The sequence below is a fragment of the Rhinoderma darwinii genome, chromosome 3 (genome assembly GCF_050947455.1).
Source record: "Rhinoderma darwinii isolate aRhiDar2 chromosome 3, aRhiDar2.hap1, whole genome shotgun sequence".
Classification (NCBI taxonomy): domain Eukaryota; kingdom Metazoa; phylum Chordata; class Amphibia; order Anura; family Rhinodermatidae; genus Rhinoderma; species Rhinoderma darwinii.
The window spans coordinates 413,494,230-413,519,912 of NC_134689.1; the positions used below are offsets into that span (position 1 = coordinate 413,494,230).

Here is a 25,683-nt window from a genome sequence, read left to right on the forward strand (position 1 = left end):
CTCTGGGCAGCTAATGTTTTCTGTATGACGCTGTCCAATCAGCATACAACTTCTCCCCCTTCCCTGTCCAGCAACACAGTGTGATCATATAGTACACTGCGTCCATTCCCGACTGTGTTTTCAACAGGTGATATCTTCGGTTCTGTCACAGCTAGAACTGTGATTTTGGTGTCATATGAAAGAGTAGAATCCAGTCTTTCAATTGCCACCAAATCTGCTTTTTTAGGTGGCCCACAGCCCGAGATATGGCTGTTTGAATTGATCCTCCTTCCCTGTAGCTTGAGTTTCACAATGTGTGTGAAGCAACTTCATGCTGATAGGACAGCATCAGATGCTGAGAGTCAGCTCCACCTCAGAAGAATTGCTGCTGTTACCTCCCAGATGTCTAATAAAGGCTAAATTACATATTTAGAAAATGCTCATAATTTTGCAAATAATAAACATTTTTTTTACTACAAATCACCCTGTAGTTATCAGCAGCAAAGCACCAATTAGACTAGTTAGGAGTTAGGGACCTGATAAACTGGTAACAGAGTCCCTTTAAGAGCTCTTCAAAAGTTTTTCCCACAATGGATGTTAAGCTTACTGGTCTATAATTACTTTGTATTGAACTTACTACTTATAGAAAACTCAATGACATTCATGGGGTCTCTGTCACCAATGAAAAACCCGATAGATTTTTAATTGCCTATAAAGAATTTGATTCATCATATACTTTAGTTATGTAAGCTTAAATAATAAACAAGTGAATAAACTAAAGCAACAAATAGCAAGGCACTGCTGAGATTTGAACTCAGGATCTCCTGTTTACTAGACAGGCGCTTTAACCAACTAAGCCACAGCACCAAAGCACTTTTCTTCTCACGGTGTCCTACCACACAGCTCAGTTCAGAGCAAAAGACTGATCTCATATTTTTGGCTAGCCCCTTAGGTGTAGTTGCCAGAAGTCTTAACAGTCAGGGTACATAAGTTGTGATGGCCGAGTGGTTAAGGCGTTGGATTTGAAATCCAATGGGGTCCCCCTGCACAGATTCAAGTCCTGTTCACAATGTTCTATTTTAAGAAGAGAACTTCCAGAAACATATTAAAGTTTGTCACCTATAGAAAGAGATATTTTAATTCCATCCTCTTTATCACTGATTAATTACATTAATAATAGTGGTTCCAGCTGTGCCCCTGGCTTACAACTCTGAAAAGCGAGCAATATTTAGAGTATAAATCACTATAACTACAGCATCCCATTTGTCCAGACTTTTATTTTCCTCTTGATAAAAACAAATAAGGTTGGTTGGACAACTTCTGTCCTTAGTAAATCTCTGCTTGCTGTCAATTATAATACTATTTTCTGTCACATACTCCTGTATATAGTCCCTTAAATGGACTCTGTCACCAGTTTATCAATTCCCAATTTCCTAACTAGCCTAATAGGCCCTATGATGCTGATAACTACAGTGTGATTTGTTGTTTTTTTTAAAAAAACGTTTATTTGCAAAGTTATGAGCATTTATTTATATATACTAATGTAGCTCTAATAGCCAAATAGGAGATGACTCCTTTTTACTCTGGGCAGCTAATGTTTTCTGTATGACGCTGTCCAATCAGCATACAACTTCTCCCCCTTCCCTGTCCAGCAACACAGTGTGATCATATAGTACACTGCGTCCATTCCCGACTGTGTTTTCAACAGGTGATATCTTCGGTTCTGTCACAGCTAGAACTGTGATTTTGGTGTCATATGAAAGAGTAGAATCCAGTCTTTCAAATGCCACCAAATCTGCTTTTTTAGGTGGCCCACAGCCCGAGATATGGCTGTTTGAATTGATCCTCCTTCCCTGTAGCTTGAGTTTCACAATGTGTGTGAAGCAACTTCATGCTGATAGGACAGCATCAGATGCTGAGAGTCAGCTCCACCTCAGAAGAATTGCTGCTGTTACCTCCCAGATGTCTAATAAAGGCTAAATTACATATTTAGAAAATGCTCATAATTTTGCAAATAATAAACATTTTTTTTACTACAAATCACCCTGTAGTTATCAGCAGCAAAGCACCAATTAGACTAGTTAGGAGTTAGGGACCTGATAAACTGGTAACAGAGTCCCTTTAAGAGCTCTTCAAAAGTTTTTCCCACAATGGATGTTAAGCTTACTGGTCTATAATTACTTTGTATTGAACTTACTACTTATAGAAAACTCAATGACATTCATGGGGTCTCTGTCACCAATGAAAAACCCGATAGATTTTTAATTGCCTATAAAGAATTTGATTCATCATATACTTTAGTTATGTAAGCTTAAATAATAAACAAGTGAATAAACTAAAGCAACAAATAGCAAGGCACTGCTGAGATTTGAACTCAGGATCTCCTGTTTACTAGACAGGCGCTTTAACCAACTAAGCCACAGCACCAAAGCACTTTTCTTCTCACGGTGTCCTACCACACAGCTCAGTTCAGAGCAAAAGACTGATCTCATATTTTTGGCTAGCCCCTTAGGTGTAGTTGCCAGAAGTCTTAACAGTCAGGGTACATAAGTTGTGATGGCCGAGTGGTTAAGGCGTTGGATTTGAAATCCAATGGGGTCCCCCTGCACAGATTCAAGTCCTGTTCACAACGTTCTATTTTAAGAAGAGAACTTCCAGAAACATATTAAAGTTTGTCACCTATAGAAAGAGATATTTTAATTCCATCCTCTTTATCACTGATTAATTACATTAATAATAGTGGTTCCAGCTGTGCCCCTGGCTTACAACTCTGAAAAGCGAGCAATATTTAGAGTATAAATCACTATAACTACAGCATCCCATTTGTCCAGACTTTTATTTTCCTCTTGATAAAAACAAATCAGGTTGGTTGGACAACTTCTGTCCTTAGTAAATCTCTGCTTGCTGTCAATTATAATACTATTTTCTGTCACATACTCCTGTATATAGTCCCTTAAATGGACTCTGTCACCAGTTTATCAATTCCCAATTTCCTAACTAGCCTAATAGGCGCTATGATGCTGATAACTACAGTGTGATTTGTTGTTTTTTTTAAAAAAACGTTTATTTGCAAAGTTATGAGCATTTATTTATATATACTAATGTAGCTCTAATAGCCAAATAGGAGATGACTCCTTTTTACTCTGGGCAGCTAATGTTTTCTGTATGACGCTGTCCAATCAGCATACAACTTCTCCCCCTTCCCTGTCCAGCAACACAGTGTGATCATATAGTACACTGCGTCCATTCCCGACTGTGTTTTCAACAGGTGATATCTTCGGTTCTGTCACAGCTAGAACTGTGATTTTGGTGTCATATGAAAGAGTAGAATCCAGTCTTTCAAATGCCACCAAATCTGCTTTTTTAGGTGGCCCACAGCCCGAGATATGGCTGTTTGAATTGATCCTCCTTCCCTGTAGCTTGAGTTTCACAATGTGTGTGAAGCAACTTCATGCTGATAGGACAGCATCAGATGCTGAGAGTCAGCTCCACCTCAGAAGAATTGCTGCTGTTACCTCCCAGATGTCTAATAAAGGCTAAATTACATATTTAGAAAATGCTCATAATTTTGCAAATAATAAACATTTTTTTTACTACAAATCACCCTGTAGTTATCAGCAGCAAAGCACCAATTAGACTAGTTAGGAGTTAGGGACCTGATAAACTGGTAACAGAGTCCCTTTAAGAGCTCTTCAAAAGTTTTTCCCACAATGGATGTTAAGCTTACTGGTCTATAATTACTTTGTATTGAACTTACTACTTATAGAAAACTCAATGACATTCATGGGGTCTCTGTCACCAATGAAAAACCCGATAGATTTTTAATTGCCTATAAAGAATTTGATTCATCATATACTTTAGTTATGTAAGCTTAAATAATAAACAAGTGAATAAACTAAAGCAACAAATAGCAAGGCACTGCTGAGATTTGAACTCAGGATCTCCTGTTTACTAGACAGGCGCTTTAACCAACTAAGCCACAGCACCAAAGCACTTTTCTTCTCACGGTGTCCTACCACACAGCTCAGTTCAGAGCAAAAGACTGATCTCATATTTTTGGCTAGCCCCTTAGGTGTAGTTGCCAGAAGTCTTAACAGTCAGGGTACATAAGTTGTGATGGCCGAGTGGTTAAGGCGTTGGATTTGAAATCCAATGGGGTCCCCCTGCACAGATTCAAGTCCTGTTCACAACGTTCTATTTTAAGAAGAGAACTTCCAGAAACATATTAAAGTTTGTCACCTATAGAAAGAGATATTTTAATTCCATCCTCTTTATCACTGATTAATTACATTAATAATAGTGGTTCCAGCTGTGCCCCTGGCTTACAACTCTGAAAAGCGAGCAATATTTAGAGTATAAATCACTATAACTACAGCATCCCATTTGTCCAGACTTTTATTTTCCTCTTGATAAAAACAAATCAGGTTGGTTGGACAACTTCTGTCCTTAGTAAATCTCTGCTTGCTGTCAATTATAATACTATTTTCTGTCACATACTCCTGTATATAGTCCCTTAAATGGACTCTGTCACCAGTTTATCAATTCCCAATTTCCTAACTAGCCTAATAGGCGCTATGATGCTGATAACTACAGTGTGATTTGTTGTTTTTTTTAAAAAAACGTTTATTTGCAAAGTTATGAGCATTTATTTATATATACTAATGTAGCTCTAATAGCCAAATAGGAGATGACTCCTTTTTACTCTGGGCAGCTAATGTTTTCTGTATGACGCTGTCCAATCAGCATACAACTTCTCCCCCTTCCCTGTCCAGCAACACAGTGTGATCATATAGTACACTGCGTCCATTCCCGACTGTGTTTTCAACAGGTGATATCTTCGGTTCTGTCACAGCTAGAACTGTGATTTTGGTGTCATATGAAAGAGTAGAATCCAGTCTTTCAAATGCCACCAAATCTGCTTTTTTAGGTGGCCCACAGCCCGAGATATGGCTGTTTGAATTGATCCTCCTTCCCTGTAGCTTGAGTTTCACAATGTGTGTGAAGCAACTTCATGCTGATAGGACAGCATCAGATGCTGAGAGTCAGCTCCACCTCAGAAGAATTGCTGCTGTTACCTCCCAGATGTCTAATAAAGGCTAAATTACATATTTAGAAAATGCTCATAATTTTGCAAATAATAAACATTTTTTTTACTACAAATCACCCTGTAGTTATCAGCAGCAAAGCACCAATTAGACTAGTTAGGAGTTAGGGACCTGATAAACTGGTAACAGAGTCCCTTTAAGAGCTCTTCAAAAGTTTTTCCCACAATGGATGTTAAGCTTACTGGTCTATAATTACTTTGTATTGAACTTACTACTTATAGAAAACTCAATGACATTCATGGGGTCTCTGTCACCAATGAAAAACCCGATAGATTTTTAATTGCCTATAAAGAATTTGATTCATCATATACTTTAGTTATGTAAGCTTAAATAATAAACAAGTGAATAAACTAAAGCAACAAATAGCAAGGCACTGCTGAGATTTGAACTCAGGATCTCCTGTTTACTAGACAGGCGCTTTAACCAACTAAGCCACAGCACCAAAGCACTTTTCTTCTCACGGTGTCCTACCACACAGCTCAGTTCAGAGCAAAAGACTGATCTCATATTTTTGGCTAGCCCCTTAGGTGTAGTTGCCAGAAGTCTTAACAGTCAGGGTACATAAGTTGTGATGGCCGAGTGGTTAAGGCGTTGGATTTGAAATCCAATGGGGTCCCCCTGCACAGATTCAAGTCCTGTTCACAACGTTCTATTTTAAGAAGAGAACTTCCAGAAACATATTAAAGTTTGTCACCTATAGAAAGAGATATTTTAATTCCATCCTCTTTATCACTGATTAATTACATTAATAATAGTGGTTCCAGCTGTGCCCCTGGCTTACAACTCTGAAAAGCGAGCAATATTTAGAGTATAAATCACTATAACTACAGCATCCCATTTGTCCAGACTTTTATTTTCCTCTTGATAAAAACAAATCAGGTTGGTTGGACAACTTCTGTCCTTAGTAAATCTCTGCTTGCTGTCAATTATAATACTATTTTCTGTCACATACTCCTGTATATAGTCCCTTAAATGGACTCTGTCACCAGTTTATCAATTCCCAATTTCCTAACTAGCCTAATAGGCGCTATGATGCTGATAACTACAGTGTGATTTGTTGTTTTTTTTAAAAAAACGTTTATTTGCAAAGTTATGAGCATTTATTTATATATACTAATGTAGCTCTAATAGCCAAATAGGAGATGACTCCTTTTTACTCTGGGCAGCTAATGTTTTCTGTATGACGCTGTCCAATCAGCATACAACTTCTCCCCCTTCCCTGTCCAGCAACACAGTGTGATCATATAGTACACTGCGTCCATTCCCGACTGTGTTTTCAACAGGTGATATCTTCGGTTCTGTCACAGCTAGAACTGTGATTTTGGTGTCATATGAAAGAGTAGAATCCAGTCTTTCAAATGCCACCAAATCTGCTTTTTTAGGTGGCCCACAGCCCGAGATATGGCTGTTTGAATTGATCCTCCTTCCCTGTAGCTTGAGTTTCACAATGTGTGTGAAGCAACTTCATGCTGATAGGACAGCATCAGATGCTGAGAGTCAGCTCCACCTCAGAAGAATTGCTGCTGTTACCTCCCAGATGTCTAATAAAGGCTAAATTACATATTTAGAAAATGCTCATAATTTTGCAAATAATAAACATTTTTTTTACTACAAATCACCCTGTAGTTATCAGCAGCAAAGCACCAATTAGACTAGTTAGGAGTTAGGGACCTGATAAACTGGTAACAGAGTCCCTTTAAGAGCTCTTCAAAAGTTTTTCCCACAATGGATGTTAAGCTTACTGGTCTATAATTACTTTGTATTGAACTTACTACTTATAGAAAACTCAATGACATTCATGGGGTCTCTGTCACCAATGAAAAACCCGATAGATTTTTAATTGCCTATAAAGAATTTGATTCATCATATACTTTAGTTATGTAAGCTTAAATAATAAACAAGTGAATAAACTAAAGCAACAAATAGCAAGGCACTGCTGAGATTTGAACTCAGGATCTCCTGTTTACTAGACAGGCGCTTTAACCAACTAAGCCACAGCACCAAAGCACTTTTCTTCTCACGGTGTCCTACCACACAGCTCAGTTCAGAGCAAAAGACTGATCTCATATTTTTGGCTAGCCCCTTAGGTGTAGTTGCCAGAAGTCTTAACAGTCAGGGTACATAAGTTGTGATGGCCGAGTGGTTAAGGCGTTGGATTTGAAATCCAATGGGGTCCCCCTGCACAGATTCAAGTCCTGTTCACAACGTTCTATTTTAAGAAGAGAACTTCCAGAAACATATTAAAGTTTGTCACCTATAGAAAGAGATATTTTAATTCCATCCTCTTTATCACTGATTAATTACATTAATAATAGTGGTTCCAGCTGTGCCCCTGGCTTACAACTCTGAAAAGCGAGCAATATTTACAGTATAAATCACTATAACTACAGCATCCCATTTGTCCAGACTTTTATTTTCCTCTTGATAAAAACAAATCAGGTTGGTTGGACAACTTCTGTCCTTAGTAAATCTCTGCTTGCTGTCAATTATAATACTATTTTCTGTCACATACTCCTGTATATAGTCCCTTAAATGGACTCTGTCACCAGTTTATCAATTCCCAATTTCCTAACTAGCCTAATAGGCGCTATGATGCTGATAACTACAGTGTGATTTGTTGTTTTTTTTAAAAAAACGTTTATTTGCAAAGTTATGAGCATTTATTTATATATACTAATGTAGCTCTAATAGCCAAATAGGAGATGACTCCTTTTTACTCTGGGCAGCTAATGTTTTCTGTATGACGCTGTCCAATCAGCATACAACTTCTCCCCCTTCCCTGTCCAGCAACACAGTGTGATCATATAGTACACTGCGTCCATTCCCGACTGTGTTTTCAACAGGTGATATCTTCGGTTCTGTCACAGCTAGAACTGTGATTTTGGTGTCATATGAAAGAGTAGAATCCAGTCTTTCAAATGCCACCAAATCTGCTTTTTTAGGTGGCCCACAGCCCGAGATATGGCTGTTTGAATTGATCCTCCTTCCCTGTAGCTTGAGTTTCACAATGTGTGTGAAGCAACTTCATGCTGATAGGACAGCATCAGATGCTGAGAGTCAGCTCCACCTCAGAAGAATTGCTGCTGTTACCTCCCAGATGTCTAATAAAGGCTAAATTACATATTTAGAAAATGCTCATAATTTTGCAAATAATAAACATTTTTTTTACTACAAATCACCCTGTAGTTATCAGCAGCAAAGCACCAATTAGACTAGTTAGGAGTTAGGGACCTGATAAACTGGTAACAGAGTCCCTTTAAGAGCTCTTCAAAAGTTTTTCCCACAATGGATGTTAAGCTTACTGGTCTATAATTACTTTGTATTGAACTTACTACTTATAGAAAACTCAATGACATTCATGGGGTCTCTGTCACCAATGAAAAACCCGATAGATTTTTAATTGCCTATAAAGAATTTGATTCATCATATACTTTAGTTATGTAAGCTTAAATAATAAACAAGTGAATAAACTAAAGCAACAAATAGCAAGGCACTGCTGAGATTTGAACTCAGGATCTCCTGTTTACTAGACAGGCGCTTTAACCAACTAAGCCACAGCACCAAAGCACTTTTCTTCTCACGGTGTCCTACCACACAGCTCAGTTCAGAGCAAAAGACTGATCTCATATTTTTGGCTAGCCCCTTAGGTGTAGTTGCCAGAAGTCTTAACAGTCAGGGTACATAAGTTGTGATGGCCGAGTGGTTAAGGCGTTGGATTTGAAATCCAATGGGGTCCCCCTGCACAGATTCAAGTCCTGTTCACAACGTTCTATTTTAAGAAGAGAACTTCCAGAAACATATTAAAGTTTGTCACCTATAGAAAGAGATATTTTAATTCCATCCTCTTTATCACTGATTAATTACATTAATAATAGTGGTTCCAGCTGTGCCCCTGGCTTACAACTCTGAAAAGCGAGCAATATTTAGAGTATAAATCACTATAACTACAGCATCCCATTTGTCCAGACTTTTATTTTCCTCTTGATAAAAACAAATCAGGTTGGTTGGACAACTTCTGTCCTTAGTAAATCTCTGCTTGCTGTCAATTATAATACTATTTTCTGTCACATACTCCTGTATATAGTCCCTTAAATGGACTCTGTCACCAGTTTATCAATTCCCAATTTCCTAACTAGCCTAATAGGCGCTATGATGCTGATAACTACAGTGTGATTTGTTGTTTTTTTTAAAAAAACGTTTATTTGCAAAGTTATGAGCATTTATTTATATATACTAATGTAGCTCTAATAGCCAAATAGGAGATGACTCCTTTTTACTCTGGGCAGCTAATGTTTTCTGTATGACGCTGTCCAATCAGCATACAACTTCTCCCCCTTCCCTGTCCAGCAACACAGTGTGATCATATAGTACACTGCGTCCATTCCCGACTGTGTTTTCAACAGGTGATATCTTCGGTTCTGTCACAGCTAGAACTGTGATTTTGGTGTCATATGAAAGAGTAGAATCCAGTCTTTCAAATGCCACCAAATCTGCTTTTTTAGGTGGCCCACAGCCCGAGATATGGCTGTTTGAATTGATCCTCCTTCCCTGTAGCTTGAGTTTCACAATGTGTGTGAAGCAACTTCATGCTGATAGGACAGCATCAGATGCTGAGAGTCAGCTCCACCTCAGAAGAATTGCTGCTGTTACCTCCCAGATGTCTAATAAAGGCTAAATTACATATTTAGAAAATGCTCATAATTTTGCAAATAATAAACATTTTTTTTACTACAAATCACCCTGTAGTTATCAGCAGCAAAGCACCAATTAGACTAGTTAGGAGTTAGGGACCTGATAAACTGGTAACAGAGTCCCTTTAAGAGCTCTTCAAAAGTTTTTCCCACAATGGATGTTAAGCTTACTGGTCTATAATTACTTTGTATTGAACTTACTACTTATAGAAAACTCAATGACATTCATGGGGTCTCTGTCACCAATGAAAAACCCGATAGATTTTTAATTGCCTATAAAGAATTTGATTCATCATATACTTTAGTTATGTAAGCTTAAATAATAAACAAGTGAATAAACTAAAGCAACAAATAGCAAGGCACTGCTGAGATTTGAACTCAGGATCTCCTGTTTACTAGACAGGCGCTTTAACCAACTAAGCCACAGCACCAAAGCACTTTTCTTCTCACGGTGTCCTACCACACAGCTCAGTTCAGAGCAAAAGACTGATCTCATATTTTTGGCTAGCCCCTTAGGTGTAGTTGCCAGAAGTCTTAACAGTCAGGGTACATAAGTTGTGATGGCCGAGTGGTTAAGGCGTTGGATTTGAAATCCAATGGGGTCCCCCTGCACAGATTCAAGTCCTGTTCACAACGTTCTATTTTAAGAAGAGAACTTCCAGAAACATATTAAAGTTTGTCACCTATAGAAAGAGATATTTTAATTCCATCCTCTTTATCACTGATTAATTACATTAATAATAGTGGTTCCAGCTGTGCCCCTGGCTTACAACTCTGAAAAGCGAGCAATATTTAGAGTATAAATCACTATAACTACAGCATCCCATTTGTCCAGACTTTTATTTTCCTCTTGATAAAAACAAATCAGGTTGGTTGGACAACTTCTGTCCTTAGTAAATCTCTGCTTGCTGTCAATTATAATACTATTTTCTGTCACATACTCCTGTATATAGTCCCTTAAATGGACTCTGTCACCAGTTTATCAATTCCCAATTTCCTAACTAGCCTAATAGGCGCTATGATGCTGATAACTACAGTGTGATTTGTTGTTTTTTTTAAAAAAACGTTTATTTGCAAAGTTATGAGCATTTATTTATATATACTAATGTAGCTCTAATAGCCAAATAGGAGATGACTCCTTTTTACTCTGGGCAGCTAATGTTTTCTGTATGACGCTGTCCAATCAGCATACAACTTCTCCCCCTTCCCTGTCCAGCAACACAGTGTGATCATATAGTACACTGCGTCCATTCCCGACTGTGTTTTCAACAGGTGATATCTTCGGTTCTGTCACAGCTAGAACTGTGATTTTGGTGTCATATGAAAGAGTAGAATCCAGTCTTTCAAATGCCACCAAATCTGCTTTTTTAGGTGGCCCACAGCCCGAGATATGGCTGTTTGAATTGATCCTCCTTCCCTGTAGCTTGAGTTTCACAATGTGTGTGAAGCAACTTCATGCTGATAGGACAGCATCAGATGCTGAGAGTCAGCTCCACCTCAGAAGAATTGCTGCTGTTACCTCCCAGATGTCTAATAAAGGCTAAATTACATATTTAGAAAATGCTCATAATTTTGCAAATAATAAACATTTTTTTTACTACAAATCACCCTGTAGTTATCAGCAGCAAAGCACCAATTAGACTAGTTAGGAGTTAGGGACCTGATAAACTGGTAACAGAGTCCCTTTAAGAGCTCTTCAAAAGTTTTTCCCACAATGGATGTTAAGCTTACTGGTCTATAATTACTTTGTATTGAACTTACTACTTATAGAAAACTCAATGACATTCATGGGGTCTCTGTCACCAATGAAAAACCCGATAGATTTTTAATTGCCTATAAAGAATTTGATTCATCATATACTTTAGTTATGTAAGCTTAAATAATAAACAAGTGAATAAACTAAAGCAACAAATAGCAAGGCACTGCTGAGATTTGAACTCAGGATCTCCTGTTTACTAGACAGGCGCTTTAACCAACTAAGCCACAGCACCAAAGCACTTTTCTTCTCACGGTGTCCTACCACACAGCTCAGTTCAGAGCAAAAGACTGATCTCATATTTTTGGCTAGCCCCTTAGGTGTAGTTGCCAGAAGTCTTAACAGTCAGGGTACATAAGTTGTGATGGCCGAGTGGTTAAGGCGTTGGATTTGAAATCCAATGGGGTCCCCCTGCACAGATTCAAGTCCTGTTCACAACGTTCTATTTTAAGAAGAGAACTTCCAGAAACATATTAAAGCTTGTCACCTATAGAAAGAGTTATTTTAATTCCATCCTCTTTATCACTGATTAATTACATTAATAATAGTGGTTCCAGCTGTGCCCCTGGCTTACAACTCTGAAAAGCGAGCAATATTTAGAGTATAAATCACTATAACTACAGCATCCCATTTGTCCAGACTTTTATTTTCCTCTTGATAAAAACAAATCAGGTTGGTTGGACAACTTCTGTCCTTAGTAAATCTCTGCTTGCTGTCAATTATAATACTATTTTCTGTCACATACTCCTGTATATAGTCCCTTAAATGGACTCTGTCACCAGTTTATCAATTCCCAATTTCCTAACTAGCCTAATAGGCGCTATGATGCTGATAACTACAGTGTGATTTGTTGTTTTTTTTAAAAAAACGTTTATTTGCAAAGTTATGAGCATTTATTTATATATACTAATGTAGCTCTAATAGCCAAATAGGAGATGACTCCTTTTTACTCTGGGCAGCTAATGTTTTCTGTATGACGCTGTCCAATCAGCATACAACTTCTCCCCCTTCCCTGTCCAGCAACACAGTGTGATCATATAGTACACTGCGTCCATTCCCGACTGTGTTTTCAACAGGTGATATCTTCGGTTCTGTCACAGCTAGAACTGTGATTTTGGTGTCATATGAAAGAGTAGAATCCAGTCTTTCAAATGCCACCGAATCTGCTTTTTTAGGTGGCCCACAGCCCGAGATATGGCTGTTTGAATTGATCCTCCTTCCCTGTAGCTTGAGTTTCACAATGTGTGTGAAGCAACTTCATGCTGATAGGACAGCATCAGATGCTGAGAGTCAGCTCCACCTCAGAAGAATTGCTGCTGTTACCTCCCAGATGTCTAATAAAGGCTAAATTACATATTTAGAAAATGCTCATAATTTTGCAAATAATAAACATTTTTTTTACTACAAATCACCCTGTAGTTATCAGCAGCAAAGCACCAATTAGACTAGTTAGGAGTTAGGGACCTGATAAACTGGTAACAGAGTCCCTTTAAGAGCTCTTCAAAAGTTTTTCCCACAATGGATGTTAAGCTTACTGGTCTATAATTACTTTGTATTGAACTTACTACTTATAGAAAACTCAATGACATTCATGGGGTCTCTGTCACCAATGAAAAACCCGATAGATTTTTAATTGCCTATAAAGAATTTGATTCATCATATACTTTAGTTATGTAAGCTTAAATAATAAACAAGTGAATAAACTAAAGCAACAAATAGCAAGGCACTGCTGAGATTTGAACTCAGGATCTCCTGTTTACTAGACAGGCGCTTTAACCAACTAAGCCACAGCACCAAAGCACTTTTCTTCTCACGGTGTCCTACCACACAGCTCAGTTCAGAGCAAAAGACTGATGTCATATTTTTGGCTAGCCCCTTAGGTGTAGTTGCCAGAAGTCTTAACAGTCAGGGTACATAAGTTGTGATGGCCGAGTGGTTAAGGCGTTGGATTTGAAATCCAATGGGGTCCCCCTGCACAGATTCAAGTCCTGTTCACAACGTTCTATTTTAAGAAGAGAACTTCCAGAAACATATTAAAGTTTGTCACCTATAGAAAGAGATATTTTAATTCCATCCTCTTTATCACTGATTAATTACATTAATAATAGTGGTTCCAGCTGTGCCCCTGGCTTACAACTCTGAAAAGCGAGCAATATTTAGAGTATAAATCACTATAACTACAGCATCCCATTTGTCCAGACTTTTATTTTCCTCTTGATAAAAACAAATCAGGTTGGTTGGACAACTTCTGTCCTTAGTAAATCTCTGCTTGCTGTCAATTATAATACTATTTTCTGTCACATACTCCTGTATATAGTCCCTTAAATGGACTCTGTCACCAGTTTATCAATTCCCAATTTCCTAACTAGCCTAATAGGCGCTATGATGCTGATAACTACAGTGTGATTTGTTGTTTTTTTTAAAAAAACGTTTATTTGCAAAGTTATGAGCATTTATTTATATATACTAATGTAGCTCTAATAGCCAAATAGGAGATGACTCCTTTTTACTCTGGGCAGCTAATGTTTTCTGTATGACGCTGTCCAATCAGCATACAACTTCTCCCCCTTCCCTGTCCAGCAACACAGTGTGATCATATAGTACACTGCGTCCATTCCCGACTGTGTTTTCAACAGGTGATATCTTCGGTTCTGTCACAGCTAGAACTGTGATTTTGGTGTCATATGAAAGAGTAGAATCCAGTCTTTCAAATGCCACCAAATCTGCTTTTTTAGGTGGCCCACAGCCCGAGATATGGCTGTTTGAATTGATCCTCCTTCCCTGTAGCTTGAGTTTCACAATGTGTGTGAAGCAACTTCATGCTGATAGGACAGCATCAGATGCTGAGAGTCAGCTCCACCTCAGAAGAATTGCTGCTGTTACCTCCCAGATGTCTAATAAAGGCTAAATTACATATTTAGAAAATGCTCATAATTTTGCAAATAATAAACATTTTTTTTACTACAAATCACCCTGTAGTTATCAGCAGCAAAGCACCAATTAGACTAGTTAGGAGTTAGGGACCTGATAAACTGGTAACAGAGTCCCTTTAAGAGCTCTTCAAAAGTTTTTCCCACAATGGATGTTAAGCTTACTGGTCTATAATTACTTTGTATTGAACTTACTACTTATAGAAAACTCAATGACATTCATGGGGTCTCTGTCACCAATGAAAAACCCGATAGATTTTTAATTGCCTATAAAGAATTTGATTCATCATATACTTTAGTTATGTAAGCTTAAATAATAAACAAGTGAATAAACTAAAGCAACAAATAGCAAGGCACTGCTGAGATTTGAACTCAGGATCTCCTGTTTACTAGACAGGCGCTTTAACCAACTAAGCCACAGCACCAAAGCACTTTTCTTCTCACGGTGTCCTACCACACAGCTCTGTTCAGAGCAAAAGACTGATCTCATATTTTTGGCTAGCCCCTTAGGTGTAGTTGCCAGAAGTCTTAACAGTCAGGGTACATAAGTTGTGATGGCAGAGTGGTTAAGGCGTTGGATTTGAAATCCAATGGGGTCCCCCTGCACAGATTCAAGTCCTGTTCACAACGTTCTATTTTAAGAAGAGAACTTCCAGAAACATATTAAAGTTTGTCACCTATAGAAAGAGATATTTTAATTCCATCCTCTTTATCACTGATTAATTACATTAATAATAGTGGTTCCAGCTGTGCCCCTGGCTTACAACTCTGAAAAGCGAGCAATATTTAGAGTATAAATCACTATAACTACAGCATCCCATTTGTCCAGACTTTTATTTTCCTCTTGATAAAAACAAATCAGGTTGGTTGGACAACTTCTGTCCTTAGTAAATCTCTGCTTGCTGTCAATTATAATACTATTTTCTGTCACATACTCCTGTATATAGTCCCTTAAATGGACTCTGTCACCAGTTTATCAATTCCCAATTTCCTAACTAGCCTAATAGGCCCTATGATGCTGATAACTACAGTGTGATTTGTTGTTTTTTTTAAAAAAACATTTATTTGCAAAGTTATGAGCATTTATTTATATATACTAATGTAGCTCTAATAGCCAAATAGGAGATGACTCCTTTTTACTCTGGGCAGCTAATGTTTTCTGTATGACGCTGTCCAATCAGCATACAACTTCTCCCCCTTCCCTGTCCAGCAACACAGTGTGATCATATAGTACACTGCGTCCATTCCCGACTGTGTTTTCAACAGGTGATATCTTCGGTTCTGTCACAGCTAGAACTGTGATTTTGGTGTCATATGAAAGAGTAGAATCCAGTCTTTCAAATGCCACCAAATCTGCTTTTTTAGGTGGCCCACAGCCCGAGATATGGCTGTTTGAATTGATCCTCCTTCCCTGTAGCTTGAGTTTCACAATGTGTGTGAAGCAACTTCATGCTGATAGGACAGCATCAGATGCTGAGAGTCAGCTCCACCTCAGAAGAATTGCTGCTGTTACCTCCCAGATGTCTAATAAAGGCTAAATTACATATTTAGAAAATGCTCATAATTTTGCAAATAATAAACATTTTTTTTACTACAAATCACCCTGTAGTTATCAGCAGCAAAGCACCAATTAGACTAGTTAGGAGTTAGGGACCTGATAAACTGGTAACAGAGTCCCTTTAAGAGCTCTTCAAAAGTTTTTCCCACAATGGATGTTAAGCTTACTGGTCTATAATTACTTTGTATTGAACTTACTACTTATAGAAAACTCAATGACATTCATGGGGTCTCTGTCACCAATGAAAAACCCGATAGATTTTTAATTGCCTATAAAGAATTTGATTCATCATATACTTTAGTTATGTAAGCTTAAATAATAAACAAGTGAATAAACTAAAGCAACAAATAGCAAGGCACTGCTGAGATTTGAACTCAGGATCTCCTGTTTACTAGACAGGCGCTTTAACCAACTAAGCCACAGCACCAAAGCACTTTTCTTCTCACGGTGTCCTACCACACAGCTCAGTTCAGAGCAAAAGACTGATCTCATATTTTTGGCTAGCCCCTTAGGTGTAGTTGCCAGAAGTCTTAACAGTCAGGGTACATAAGTTGTGATGGCCGAGTGGTTAAGGCGTTGGATTTGAAATCCAATGGGGTCCCCCTGCACAGATTCAAGTCCTGTTCACAACGTTCTATTTTAAGAAGAGAACTTCCAGAAACATATTAAAGTTTGTCACCTATAGAAAGAGATATTTTAATTCCATCCTCTTTATCACTGATTAATTACATTAATAATAGTGGTTCCAGCTGTGCCCCTGGCTTACAACTCTGAAAAGCGAGCAATATTTAGAGTATAAATCACTATAACTACAGCATCCCATTTGTCCAGACTTTTATTTTCCTCTTGATAAAAACAAATCAGGTTGGTTGGACAACTTCTGTCCTTAGTAAATCTCTGCTTGCTGTCAATTATAATACTATTTTCTGTCACATACTCCTGTATATAGTCCCTTAAATGGACTCTGTCACCAGTTTATCAATTCCCAATTTCCTAACTAGCCTAATAGGCCCTATGATGCTGATAACTACAGTGTGATTTGTTGTTTTTTTTAAAAAAACGTTTATTTGCAAAGTTATGAGCATTTATTTATATATACTAATGTAGCTCTAATAGCCAAATAGGAGATGACTCCTTTTTACTCTGGGCAGCTAATGTTTTCTGTATGACGCTGTCCAATCAGCATACAACTTCTCCCCCTTCCCTGTCCAGCAACACAGTGTGATCATATAGTACACTGCGTCCATTCCCGACTGTGTTTTCAACAGGTGATATCTTCGGTTCTGTCACAGCTAGAACTGTGATTTTGGTGTCATATGAAAGAGTAGAATCCAGTCTTTCAAATGCCACCAAATCTGCTTTTTTAGGTGGACCACAGCCCGAGATATGGCTGTTTGAATTGATCCTCCTTCCCTGTAGCTTGAGTTTCACAATGTGTGTGAAGCAACTTCATGCTGATAGGACAGCATCAGATGCTGAGAGTCAGCTCCACCTCAGAAGAATTGCTGCTGTTACCTCCCAGATGTCTAATAAAGGCTAAATTACATATTTAGAAAATGCTCATAATTTTGCAAATAATAAACATTTTTTTTACTACAAATCACCCTGTAGTTATCAGCAGCAAAGCACCAATTAGACTAGTTAGGAGTTAGGGACCTGATAAACTGGTAACAGAGTCCCTTTAAGAGCTCTTCAAAAGTTTTTCCCACAATGGATGTTAAGCTTACTGGTCTATAATTACTTTGTATTGAACTTACTACTTATAGAAAACTCAATGACATTCATGGGGTCTCTGTCACCAATGAAAAACCCGATAGATTTTTAATTGCCTATAAAGAATTTGATTCATCATATACTTTAGTTATGTAAGCTTAAATAATAAACAAGTGAATAAACTAAAGCAACAAATAGCAAGGCACTGCTGAGATTTGAACTCAGGATCTCCTGTTTACTAGACAGGCGCTTTAACCAACTAAGCCACAGCACCAAAGCACTTTTCTTCTCACGGTGTCCTACCACACAGCTCAGTTCAGAGCAAAAGACTGATCTCATATTTTTGGCTAGCCCCTTAGGTGTAGTTGCCAGAAGTCTTAACAGTCAGGGTACATAAGTTGTGATGGCCGAGTGGTTAAGGCGTTGGATTTGAAATCCAATGGGGTCCCCCTGCACAGATTCAAGTCCTGTTCACAACGTTCTATTTTAAGAAGAGAACTTCCAGAAACATATTAAAGTTTGTCACCTATAGAAAGAGATATTTTAATTCCATCCTCTTTATCACTGATTAATTACATTAATAATAGTGGTTCCAGCTGTGCCCCTGGCTTACAACTCTGAAAAGCGAGCAATATTTAGAGTATAAATCACTATAACTACAGCATCCCATTTGTCCAGACTTTTATTTTCCTCTTGATAAAAACAAATCAGGTTGGTTGGACAACTTCTGTCCTTAGTAAATCTCTGCTTGCTGTCAATTATAATACTATTTTCTGTCACATACTCCTGTATATAGTCCCTTAAATGGACTCTGTCACCAGTTTATCAATTCCCAATTTCCTAACTAGCCTAATAGGCGCTATGATGCTGATAACTACAGTGTGATTTGTTGTTTTTTTTAAAAAAACGTTTATTTGCAAAGTTATGAGCATTTATTTATATATACTAATGTAGCTCTAATAGCCAAATAGGAGATGACTCCTTTTTACTCTGGGCAGCTAATGTTTTCTGTATGACGCTGTCCAATCAGCATACAACTTCTCCCCCTTCCCTGTCCAGCAACACAGTGTGATCATATAGTACACTGCGTCCATTCCCGACTGTGTTTTCAACAGGTGATATCTTCGGTTCTGTCACAGCTAGAACTGTGATTTTGGTGTCATATGAAAGAGTAGAATCCAGTCTTTCAAATGCCACCAAATCTGCTTTTTTAGGTGGCCCACAGCCCGAGATATGGCTGTTTGAATTGATCCTCCTTCCCTGTAGCTTGAGTTTCACAATGTGTGTGAAGCAACTTCATGCTGATAGGACAGCATCAGATGCTGAGAGTCAGCTCCACCTCAGAAGAATTGCTGCTGTTACCTCCCAGATGTCTAATAAAGGCTAAATTACATATTTAGAAAATGCTCATAATTTTGCAAATAATAAACATTTTTTTTACTACAAATCACCCTGTAGTTATCAGCAGCAAAGCACCAATTAGACTAGTTAGGAGTTAGGGACCTGATAAACTGGTAACAGAGTCCCTTTAAGAGCTCTTCAAAAGTTTTTCCCACAATGGATGTTAAGCTTACTGGTCTATAATTACTTTGTATTGAACTTACTACTTATAGAAAACTCAATGACATTCATGGGGTCTCTGTCACCAATGAAAAACCCGATAGATTTTTAATTGCCTATAAAGAATTTGATTCATCATATACTTTAGTTATGTAAGCTTAAATAATAAACAAGTGAATAAACTAAAGCAACAAATAGCAAGGCACTGCTGAGATTTGAACTCAGGATCTCCTGTTTACTAGACAGGCGCTTTAACCAACTAAGCCACAGCACCAAAGCACTTTTCTTCTCACGGTGTCCTACCACACAGCTCAGTTCAGAGCAAAAGACTGATCTCATATTTTTGGCTAGCCCCTTAGGTGTAGTTGCCAGAAGTCTTAACAGTCAGGGTACATAAGTTGTGATGGCCGAGTGGTTAAGGCGTTGGATTTGAAATCCAATGGGGTCCCCCTGCACAGATTCAAGTCCTGTTCACAACGTTCTATTTTAAGAAGAGAACTTCCAGAAACATATTAAAGTTTGTCACCTATAGAAAGAGATATTTTAATTCCATCCTCTTTATCACTGATTAATTACATTAATAATAGTGGTTCCAGCTGTGCCCCTGGCTTACAACTCTGAAAAGCGAGCAATATTTAGAGTATAAATCACTATAACTACAGCATCCCATTTGTCCAGACTTTTATTTTCCTCTTGATAAAAACAAATCAGGTTGGTTGGACAACTTCTGTCCTTAGTAAATCTCTGCTTGCTGTCAATTATAATACTATTTTCTGTCACATACTCCTGTATATAGTCCCTTAAATGGACTCTGTCACCAGTTTATCAATTCCCAATTTCCTAACTAGCCTAATAGGCGCTATGATGCTGATAACTACAGTGTGATTTGTTGTTTTTTTTAAAAAAACGTTTATTTGCAAAGTTATGAGCATTTATTTATATATACTAATGTAGCTCTAATAGCCAAATAGGAGATGACTCCTTTTTACTCTGGGCAGCTAATGTTTTCTGTATGACGCTGTCCAATCAGCATACAACTTCTCCCCCTTCCCTGTCCAGCAACACAGTGTGATCATATAGTACACTGCGTCCATTCCCGACTGTGTTTTCAACAGGTGATATCTTCGGTTCTGTCACAGCTAGAACTGTGATTTTGGTGTCATATGAAAGAGTAGAATCCAGTCTTTCAAATGCCACCAAATCTGCTTTTTTAGGTGGCCCACAGCCCGAGATATGGCTGTTTGAATTGATCCTCCTTCCCTGTAGCTTGAGTTTCACAATGTGTGTGAAGCAACTTCATGCTGATAGGACAGCATCAGATGCTGAGAGTCAGCTCCACCTCAGAAGAATTGCTGCTGTTACCTCCCAGATGTCTAATAAAGGCTAAATTACATATTTAGAAAATGCTCATAATTTTGCAAATAATAAACATTTTTTTTACTACAAATCACCCTGTAGTTATCAGCAGCAAAGCACCAATTAGACTAGTTAGGAGTTAGGGACCTGATAAACTGGTAACAGAGTCCCTTTAAGAGCTCTTCAAAACTTTTTCCCACAATGGATGTTAAGCTTACTGGTCTATAATTACTTTGTATTGAACTTACTACTTATAGAAAACTCAATGACATTCATGGGGTCTCTGTCACCAATGAAAAACCCGATAGATTTTTAATTGCCTATAAAGAATTTGATTCATCATATACTTTAGTTATGTAAGCTTAAATAATAAACAAGTGAATAAACTAAAGCAACAAATAGCAAGGCACTGCTGAGATTTGAACTCAGGATCTCCTGTTTACTAGACAGGCGCTTTAACCAACTAAGCCACAGCACCAAAGCACTTTTCTTCTCACGGTGTCCTACCACACAGCTCAGTTCAGAGCAAAAGACTGATCTCATATTTTTGGCTAGCCCCTTAGGTGTAGTTGCCAGAAGTCTTAACAGTCAGGGTACATAAGTTGTGATGGCCGAGTGGTTAAGGCGTTGGATTTGAAATCCAATGGGGTCCCCCTGCACAGATTCAAGTCCTGTTCACAACGTTCTATTTTAAGAAGAGAACTTCCAGAAACATATTAAAGTTTGTCACCTATAGAAAGAGATATTTTAATTCCATCCTCTTTATCACTGATTAATTACATTAATAATAGTGGTTCCAGCTGTGCCCCTGGCTTACAACTCTGAAAAGCGAGCAATATTTAGAGTATAAATCACTATAACTACAGCATCCCATTTGTCCAGACTTTTATTTTCCTCTTGATAAAAACAAATCAGGTTGGTTGGACAACTTCTGTCCTTAGTAAATCTCTGCTTGCTGTCAATTATAATACTATTTTCTGTCACATACTCCTGTATATAGTCCCTTAAATGGACTCTGTCACCAGTTTATCAATTCCCAATTTCCTAACTAGCCTAATAGGCGCTATGATGCTGATAACTACAGTGTGATTTGTTGTTTTTTTTAAAAAAACGTTTATTTGCAAAGTTATGAGCATTTATTTATATATACTAATGTAGCTCTAATAGCCAAATAGGAGATGACTCCTTTTTACTCTGGGCAGCTAATGTTTTCTGTATGACGCTGTCCAATCAGCATACAACTTCTCCCCCTTCCCTGTCCAGCAACACAGTGTGATCATATAGTACACTGCGTCCATTCCCGACTGTGTTTTCAACAGGTGATATCTTCGGTTCTGTCACAGCTAGAACTGTGATTTTGGTGTCATATGAAAGAGTAGAATCCAGTCTTTCAAATGCCACCAAATCTGCTTTTTTAGGTGGCCCACAGCCCGAGATATGGCTGTTTGAATTGATCCTCCTTCCCTGTAGCTTGAGTTTCACAATGTGTGTGAAGCAACTTCATGCTGATAGGACAGCATCAGATGCTGAGAGTCAGCTCCACCTCAGAAGAATTGCTGCTGTTACCTCCCAGATGTCTAATAAAGGCTAAATTACATATTTAGAAAATGCTCATAATTTTGCAAATAATAAACATTTTTTTTACTACAAATCACCCTGTAGTTATCAGCAGCAAAGCACCAATTAGACTAGTTAGGAGTTAGGGACCTGATAAACTGGTAACAGAGTCCCTTTAAGAGCTCTTCAAAAGTTTTTCCCACAATGGATGTTAAGCTTACTGGTCTATAATTACTTTGTATTGAACTTACTACTTATAGAAAACTCAATGACATTCATGGGGTCTCTGTCACCAATGAAAAACCCGATAGATTTTTAATTGCCTATAAAGAATTTGATTCATCATATACTTTAGTTATGTAAGCTTAAATAATAAACAAGTGAATAAACTAAAGCAACAAATAGCAAGGCACTGCTGAGATTTGAACTCAGGATCTCCTGTTTACTAGACAGGCGCTTTAACTAACTAAGCCACAGCACCAAAGCACTTTTCTTCTCACGGTGTCCTACCACACAGCTCAGTTCAGAGCAAAAGACTGATCTCATATTTTTGGCTAGCCCCTTAGGTGTAGTTGCCAGAAGTCTTAACAGTCAGGGTACATAAGTTGTGATGGCCGAGTGGTTAAGGCGTTGGATTTGAAATCCAATGGGGTCCCCCTGCACAGATTCAAGTCCTGTTCACAACGTTCTATTTTAAGAAGAGAACTTCCAGAAACATATTAAAGTTTGTCACCTATAGAAAGAGATATTTTAATTCCATCCTCTTTATCACTGATTAATTACATTAATAATAGTGGTTCCAGCTGTGCCCCTGGCTTACAACTCTGAAAAGCGAGCAATATTTAGAGTATAAATCACTATAACTACAGCATCCCATTTGTCCAGACTTTTATTTTCCTCTTGATAAAAACAAATCAGGTTGGTTGGACAACTTCTGTCCTTAGTAAATCTCTGCTTGCTGTCAATTATAATACTATTTTCTGTCACATACTCCTGTATATAGTCCCTTAAATGGACTCTGTCACCAGTTTATCAATTCCCAATTTCCTAACTAGCCTAATAGGCGCTATGACGCTGATAACTACAGTGTGATTTGTTGTTTTTTTTAAAAAAACGTTTATTTGCAAAGTTATGAGCATTTATTTATATATACTAATGTAGCTCTAATAGCCAAATAGGAGATGACTCCTTTTTACTCTGGGCAGCTAATGTTTTCTGTATGACGCTGTCCAATCAGCATACAACTTCTCCCCCTTCCCTGTCCAGCAACACAGTGTGATCATATAGTACACTGCGTCCATTCCCGACTGTGTTTTCAACAGGTGATATATTCGGTTCTGTCACAGCTAGAACTGTGATTTTGGTGTCATATGAAAGAGTAGAATCCAGTCTTTCAAATGCCACCAAATCTGCTTTTTTAGGTGGCCCACAGCCCGAGATATGGCTGTTTGAATTGATCCTCCTTCCCTGTAGCTTGAGTTTCACAATGTGTGTGAAGCAACTTCATGCTGATAGGACAGCATCAGATGCTGAGAGTCAGCTCCACCTCAGAAGAATTGCTGCTGTTACCTCCCAGATGTCTAATAAAGGCTAAATTACATATTTAGAAAATGCTCATAATTTTGCAAATAATAAACATTTTTTTTACTACAAATCACCCTGTAGTTATCAGCAGCAAAGCACCAATTAGACTAGTTAGGAGTTAGGGACCTGATAAACTGGTAACAGAGTCCCTTTAAGAGCTCTTCAAAAGTTTTTCCCACAATGGATGTTAAGCTTACTGGTCTATAATTACTTTGTATTGAACTTACTACTTATAGAAAACTCAATGACATTCATGGGGTCTCTGTCACCAATGAAAAACCCGATAGATTTTTAATTGCCTATAAAGAATTTGATTCATCATATACTTTAGTTATGTAAGCTTAAATAATAAACAAGTGAATAAACTAAAGCAACAAATAGCAAGGCACTGCTGAGATTTGAACTCAGGATCTCCTGTTTACTAGACAGGCGCTTTAACCAACTAAGCCACAGCACCAAAGCACTTTTCTTCTCACGGTGTCCTACCACACAGCTCAGTTCAGAGCAAAAGACTGATCTCATATTTTTGGCTAGCCCCTTAGGTGTAGTTGCCAGAAGTCTTAACAGTCAGGGTACATAAGTTGTGATGGCCGAGTGGTTAAGGCGTTGGATTTGAAATCCAATGGGGTCCCCCTGCACAGATTCAAGTCCTGTTCACAACGTTCTATTTTAAGAAGAGAACTTCCAGAAACATATTAAAGTTTGTCACCTATAGAAAGAGATATTTTAATTCCATCCTCTTTATCACTGATTAATTACATTAATAATAGTGGTTCCAGCTGTGCCCCTGGCTTACAACTCTGAAAAGCGAGCAATATTTAGAGTATAAATCACTATAACTACAGCATCCCATTTGTCCAGACTTTTATTTTCCTCTTGATAAAAACAAATCAGGTTGGTTGGACAACTTCTGTCCTTAGTAAATCTCTGCTTGCTGTCAATTATAATACTATTTTCTGTCACATACTCCTGTATATAGTCCCTTAAATGGACTCTGTCACCAGTTTATCAATTCCCAATTTCCTAACTAGCCTAATAGGCGCTATGATGCTGATAACTACAGTGTGATTTGTTGTTTTTTTTAAAAAAACGTTTATTTGCAAAGTTATGAGCATTTATTTATATATACTAATGTAGCTCTAATAGCCAAATAGGAGATGACTCCTTTTTACTCTGGGCAGCTAATGTTTTCTGTATGACGCTGTCCAATCAGCATACAACTTCTCCCCCTTCCCTGTCCAGCAACACAGTGTGATCATATAGTACACTGCGTCCATTCCCGACTGTGTTTTCAACAGGTGATATATTCGGTTCTGTCACAGCTAGAACTGTGATTTTGGTGTCATATGAAAGAGTAGAATCCAGTCTTTCAAATGCCACCAAATCTGCTTTTTTAGGTGGCCCACAGCCCGAGATATGGCTGTTTGAATTGATCCTCCTTCCCTGTAGCTTGAGTTTCACAATGTGTGTGAAGCAACTTCATGCTGATAGGACAGCATCAGATGCTGAGAGTCAGCTCCACCTCAGAAGAATTGCTGCTGTTACCTCCCAGATGTCTAATAAAGGCTAAATTACATATTTAGAAAATGCTCATAATTTTGCAAATAATAAACATTTTTTTTACTACAAATCACCCTGTAGTTATCAGCAGCAAAGCACCAATTAGACTAGTTAGGAGTTAGGGACCTGATAAACTGGTAACAGAGTCCCTTTAAGAGCTCTTCAAAAGTTTTTCCCACAATGGATGTTAAGCTTACTGGTCTATAATTACTTTGTATTGAACTTACTACTTATAGAAAACTCAATGACATTCATGGGGTCTCTGTCACCAATGAAAAACCCGATAGATTTTTAATTGCCTATAAAGAATTTGATTCATCATATACTTTAGTTA

The 25,683-nt window shown here is 38.0% G+C and overlaps 15 non-coding genes across 15 annotated transcripts; all 15 read right to left on the minus strand.

The window, feature by feature from the left end:
- Positions 1–772: 772 nt before the first annotated feature.
- TRNAT-AGU (transfer RNA threonine (anticodon AGU)) lies at positions 773–846 on the minus strand. Its single transcript has one exon. It is a non-coding gene; the product is annotated as a tRNA-Thr (tRNA).
- Positions 847–2,332: 1,486 nt separating this feature from the next.
- TRNAT-AGU (transfer RNA threonine (anticodon AGU)) lies at positions 2,333–2,406 on the minus strand. Its single transcript has one exon. It is a non-coding gene; the product is annotated as a tRNA-Thr (tRNA).
- A 1,486-nt stretch (positions 2,407–3,892) lies between these two features.
- On the minus strand, positions 3,893–3,966 carry TRNAT-AGU (transfer RNA threonine (anticodon AGU)). The gene has a single exon. It is a non-coding gene; the product is annotated as a tRNA-Thr (tRNA).
- Positions 3,967–5,452: 1,486 nt separating this feature from the next.
- TRNAT-AGU (transfer RNA threonine (anticodon AGU)) lies at positions 5,453–5,526 on the minus strand. Its single transcript has one exon. It is a non-coding gene; the product is annotated as a tRNA-Thr (tRNA).
- A 1,486-nt stretch (positions 5,527–7,012) lies between these two features.
- Positions 7,013–7,086, minus strand: TRNAT-AGU (transfer RNA threonine (anticodon AGU)). Its single transcript has one exon. It is a non-coding gene; the product is annotated as a tRNA-Thr (tRNA).
- A 1,486-nt stretch (positions 7,087–8,572) lies between these two features.
- On the minus strand, positions 8,573–8,646 carry TRNAT-AGU (transfer RNA threonine (anticodon AGU)). Its single transcript has one exon. It is a non-coding gene; the product is annotated as a tRNA-Thr (tRNA).
- Positions 8,647–10,132: 1,486 nt separating this feature from the next.
- On the minus strand, positions 10,133–10,206 carry TRNAT-AGU (transfer RNA threonine (anticodon AGU)). Its single transcript has one exon. It is a non-coding gene; the product is annotated as a tRNA-Thr (tRNA).
- Positions 10,207–11,692: 1,486 nt separating this feature from the next.
- Positions 11,693–11,766, minus strand: TRNAT-AGU (transfer RNA threonine (anticodon AGU)). Its single transcript has one exon. It is a non-coding gene; the product is annotated as a tRNA-Thr (tRNA).
- Positions 11,767–13,252: 1,486 nt separating this feature from the next.
- On the minus strand, positions 13,253–13,326 carry TRNAT-AGU (transfer RNA threonine (anticodon AGU)). Its single transcript has one exon. It is a non-coding gene; the product is annotated as a tRNA-Thr (tRNA).
- A 1,486-nt stretch (positions 13,327–14,812) lies between these two features.
- TRNAT-AGU (transfer RNA threonine (anticodon AGU)) lies at positions 14,813–14,886 on the minus strand. Its single transcript has one exon. It is a non-coding gene; the product is annotated as a tRNA-Thr (tRNA).
- A 1,486-nt stretch (positions 14,887–16,372) lies between these two features.
- On the minus strand, positions 16,373–16,446 carry TRNAT-AGU (transfer RNA threonine (anticodon AGU)). Its single transcript has one exon. It is a non-coding gene; the product is annotated as a tRNA-Thr (tRNA).
- A 1,486-nt stretch (positions 16,447–17,932) lies between these two features.
- On the minus strand, positions 17,933–18,006 carry TRNAT-AGU (transfer RNA threonine (anticodon AGU)). Its single transcript has one exon. It is a non-coding gene; the product is annotated as a tRNA-Thr (tRNA).
- Positions 18,007–19,492: 1,486 nt separating this feature from the next.
- Positions 19,493–19,566, minus strand: TRNAT-AGU (transfer RNA threonine (anticodon AGU)). The gene has a single exon. It is a non-coding gene; the product is annotated as a tRNA-Thr (tRNA).
- A 1,486-nt stretch (positions 19,567–21,052) lies between these two features.
- On the minus strand, positions 21,053–21,126 carry TRNAT-AGU (transfer RNA threonine (anticodon AGU)). The gene has a single exon. It is a non-coding gene; the product is annotated as a tRNA-Thr (tRNA).
- Positions 21,127–24,172: 3,046 nt separating this feature from the next.
- Positions 24,173–24,246, minus strand: TRNAT-AGU (transfer RNA threonine (anticodon AGU)). Its single transcript has one exon. It is a non-coding gene; the product is annotated as a tRNA-Thr (tRNA).
- Positions 24,247–25,683: the final 1,437 nt, after the last annotated feature.